The sequence below is a fragment of the Formica exsecta genome, unplaced genomic scaffold (assembly GCF_003651465.1).
Source record: "Formica exsecta isolate Colony F162 unplaced genomic scaffold, ASM365146v1 scaffold155, whole genome shotgun sequence".
Lineage (NCBI taxonomy): Eukaryota > Metazoa > Arthropoda > Insecta > Hymenoptera > Formicidae > Formica > Formica exsecta.
Genome location: NW_021848872.1, coordinates 354,176 through 358,954, shown reverse-complemented (window position 1 = coordinate 358,954; position 4,779 = coordinate 354,176). Strand labels below are relative to the sequence as shown.

Here is a 4,779-nt window from a genome sequence, read left to right as displayed (position 1 = left end):
CTCAATCAAATGGAGTGACCGCGGACAAAAAAAAAAACCGTTTCCGGGCAAACGAATATTTTTCGAATCTCGATACACGCGGGAAACCAAAGGGGAATTCAATTTTGTCGCGTTCCACCGCTAATTTCAATACCGCATATGCATACGTCCTCGTTTAGTAATCGTCCATGAAAATATAACGCAGACTCACACACACTGTAGTGGAATTAGCGTTCGTGTTAGCGTCCGTCCGACTTTTCCTCGGAGATCGACATACATTTTGTAATCAACGCGACAGCAAACGTCTATCGGTGCTCATTTTAGCGCGGTTTGTCGAACGATCGGCGTATCGAGAGAGCACCCAGCCAGCCATAATCACTATACACGTAGGCTACATAAAAAAATTGTAGGAGAGGTCATGACGCCTCTCTCTGTACACAGATTTTCGGTTCTCTGAGGCATCCGGTGATAGTTTTGCTCTTATCCTTGCGTTTGTATATATATATATATATAGACATTTTTTATCGTAATATTTACGCAGTATCCTCGATATATAATGCAGCAGCGCGAAAATGCCCGATCGAGCCTGGATGCGCGCGAGAGAGACTGTTATTAACTTGTGTACAGAAATTGTCGCAGTCGACGATTTACATACTTTTTGTACCTATAAGGCTCAACCTATACGCGAGAAAATACGCGGCGGGGGAACTCCGACCGAAAGATAAATCCTCCTAGAGGAAACGTTATAGATTGGAATAACGGAGTACACACCTAAACGAGACCTTGGGAGATGTAAGAGTCACACAATAATCGGTAATCTAATCCTCGAGTATGTACTTATTATGAGCTTCAACAAGTATTGAATAGTATTACGACGTAAGGATTAAGGCTAAACGCACGTTAAGGATAAAATCGAGAGACCGGCCGACCGCGACGTCGCGCGGATCGACGAGGGGGGCTCACTCGGGAATTTCGCGCGCAGTCTCCGCGTTTTTAGCGGGAATGCTCCTCGTCGATCCGCTCGGTCCACTCGTACCTACAAATCATCCTCAAATTTCTCCAGCCATCAATCGACGTCCCGGATCGTACCGGATCACAGGCGCGCCTGGATATAGAGAAAAGAAGCGGTCGAAAGAGTGCTAGATACGTATGTGCGTGCGTGCGTATATGTATGCGTGTGTGATTGCGTGATGTGTCACGGATTGATACGTAAAGAATAGTAACTTACCTATCGTGTATCTAAAGAAAGTTATAAAAAAGAGTAAAAGCAAACTTAATATTACGATAGAATAGTAAAGTACACGAACTTTGGCTAAGAACGCCCTCGTGCAGTCCTTACTGGCCACGACGTCATGTCAACCGCGTGTTATGGTAACGCGAGGAGAGAAATCGTATCGATCCTGGAACGGGAATGGTCTCCTTTACGTCTTGCTAGGCGCGGGAGAGCCAAGTGTCCAAGGGCGAGTGCACGAGGGCGCACTTCGGGTTGGAGTAGGCGTGATCACGGAAAGCAATCTAAGTTGAATCTAAAGTTGTTAGATATATTATTTGTAAGATTACTGTATGTTGCGAGTGGATGCGATTGATGCGGCGGGATATCGCGAGCGGATTTTGGGGAGAAAAACCTGCCCGGCAGAGCAAATTTTGTCGCTGTTTGCGGAGACACGAGCTCGAAATGCATCTTAACGAAAAAAAAAAAAAAAAAGAAGGAAAGAGAACATCGCATCTGCGAAATTCCAGTCGATTATCCCGCAACGTCGACCGCGAAGGCGAGATAGATTATAGCTCGGTTTAATGTATGCGATGCGATTTTGAGTAACGCAACATAATAGTTACTCGCGTAAGGGAACGGAAAAGGGGGTGAGGGGGGGGGGAGGCAGAAACGCCCTAACTGAATAATTAGTTACGATACATACTACTACGATACAGAGAGAGATGAGAAGTGAAGGATAGCCGATAACGATTTATTAAGATATATCACTAGGACTAGCCGACGACTGTCTTAGGTTTCGCGAGTGATTTCGGAAACGTAGACTTATTTCTCGGGAGGGGGTGAGATATGGAATGGGGAAGGATTCGCTGTATACTCTTTACTTTTTTTTACCGCGAAGATTAGGGGAAGAGCGAGAGAAAATGTGATCCGTTTGACCGATTTCCTCTTAATTTTACCGGCCTTTCTTTCCGCTCTTGTGTCATCGGCGCCGTTTTTCTTCCATGATGATTTTTTTCTTCTTCTTTTTTTTGTCGCTCTCCCTCCTTTTTTACGATATATCTTGCCTTAAAGCAGAAAATTGGAGCAAACTCGCGCGCACGCGAGATTAATAGTCCATTCGTATCGTGGAAAACTCATCCTTCATCATCGCCGTATTTTTCTCCGTCTTTTCGGTTCGCTTCTTTTTTGCATTCTGCTCGTTCCTGTCGACAGCAGAGCGATCAAGGGTGGAAATTAGGGACGGGCGGTAGCGCGCCGTGAGTCGTTTTCAAGCTCGTAGAAGCCGATATATGCCGCTTACGGGAATTCAATTTAGTACCGCACGGTAAGGAACGGATCCCTCCGCATCGCTCGAGGTAACGCCGCCCGCAGAGGCGTGCATCGGCGCATCGGCAGTTTTGTTTATGGAACGTACTCGTGAATATCGATCTTCCTCAAAGCGCCCCGCCAAACGTTGTGTTTGTTCGCACCAGGCGATATGTTTATCGATTAAATTAATTCGGCCACGCATACGCCGCACACCTTGCGCCTGTCGAACGAAGGTACAGTTTTTTTCTATGCTGTATGCGCAAAGTGTGATTTTTCGAGAAGCTGCGATTTATACATAGGAAATCATTCTCATTTTTATGTAAAAAACAAATCTAGTTTTATTGTTTATTATAAGGAAGTGTTTTGAAAATATTTGTAATAATTGGATCTCAGAATGAAAGTGTATGTGCGCTGGATACATTGACATCAATGTTTAATCTATAGTGCATACAGATTCGCGATTATACGATCGATCGATTCACGGTACGCACCGCCTAAAAATTCAGACTTATCGACACGTATGTGCGATTATCATCGTTAATAACACGACCGTAGATAATTTTTAGTTCAAAGAATTTCGTACGATATAAGAGACCCTTTTAGATATTCACCTATTACCTAAACATCCAATCGCTATTTTTATCAAAAAAACATGTTAAAAATCTTTAATAGTTATCCATTGTTCACTATTGCTATAATAAAGTTTTGCTTTAATAAATGATTGATTCGTATATTATTCATTTGAATCCACATCCTCTCCAAGTTCCACAAATACGTATAAAACTTTTCAGGTACAAAAAGAGATGAACTCTTTCCATCGAAAAAATATGTTATTAATGGGCTTGTTTAATCAAGTTTTCAAATAGTATGGCGTTTGACAGAACGGAGAAAAGATTCCAGAAACCAGGTAAGTTTAATATCGGTATGTAAAATTTTAGCAACGATGTCACGAACTCACAAACAACAATTTATTTCGGATACTTTCGAAGAGAGGCACGAAATTCGCGACTCGTGACGTTTAATCAGCGGACAACGAGAAAAAGGATCGTACACCATCCGGAGCGATGTTATCGCAACCTTCGGCCATTCTGTTCGAGTATCGTGCGATCGATACAGCAATCTTAATGTCGGTGTATCTTCCGTTTGAATAATTACGCGCTATTCCAGACTCTATGTTTCATGTGCAGCCGCGGCAGGCTATAGACCTCTGACTGACGGACGTCATAGGTGTTTGACTTGTGAGGAGGGATAAACATTTACGTCACGCGCTATCTTGCGAGCGAGGGGTTTCTTGATCTAATGTGACGTCATTGGAACTATACTATTACTTTCTCTCTCTCTCTCTCTCTCTCTCTTTCTGTCTCGGATGAACGCTTCTTCGAAACTCCGTGACGCGGGTCGCACGACTTCAAAGGTGCGCTTTGCAATGTTACCGCACTTTATGCGGTCGACCGCTGTTAGAAAGGTCGTGGGAATGTGCATACGATGTTCTTTCAAACAGGGTTGGATGTAAAGCTGCCCTGAAATCGGCACGCCTCATCGGTGTGTGGTGTCCGTAATATTTAAAGATCGCGTTTATAGTCGCGATGACGCTAGTATTGTCGTGTCGTCAGAGAGATTGACGCAATCTATCGGCTGCATATTAAGACGCGCGCGCTAGTTATATTTTTTACAGCGAAAAGTCGAGTGAGATTCAACAGTGTAATGTACGAAAGAAGTTTAGTTTACGTCGGCATCCTTACAAAAGGAAAGAATACACACTATGAAAGCACACGTGGTGAGAAAAATCGATTCGGCTTAGATTTGTATCCTAGATTCGGTTGAGATTCCAACACTCACGCGAAATTCAATTTAAAAATTTAATCTCGATAAGACCCGATATATCGAGACGTTGCACCCCGGTTGAAATTTGTGCTCTCCAGTAAGATCGTATTAAATCGGCGCGAGGTCCATTGATCTTAACTTTGCTAGCCATGTCAAACGACGATAAAAGATACATATCGGTTCGATTCGGAGATTGAGAGTTTGATCTATCGCATGATGGCTTGCCCGTGTTCCATAAGTAGTTACAATCAACGGCGCTTTGCTGTCGTCATTGAATAAACGCATTCGGAGGGAGATGAACAGGATTGGAAGGGGGCAGAGGATACTGGCAGGATGCCAGTATCAATGATAACGCGCGATATCTAAGCGCGCAAATAAACTGCAAAACGCGAGTGCCATCAGGACAGGGCATTTACAGTCGTCTTTATCGTCCTGTTTCTGCGCGCGTCGATATC

At 43.7% G+C, this 4,779-nt stretch overlaps 1 long non-coding RNA gene across 1 annotated transcript in view; it reads right to left on the bottom strand.

Annotated features, from left to right (window-relative positions):
* The window catches only part of LOC115233023, a 13,440-nt gene extending 10,227 nt beyond the window's left edge, over nt 1–3,213 (bottom strand). The window contains exon 1 of the long non-coding RNA XR_003883709.1: nt 1,605–3,213. This is a non-coding gene — a long non-coding RNA (uncharacterized LOC115233023). The remainder of the gene's footprint in view (nt 1–1,604) is intronic.
* Between the last annotated feature and the right edge of the window lie 1,566 nt (nt 3,214–4,779).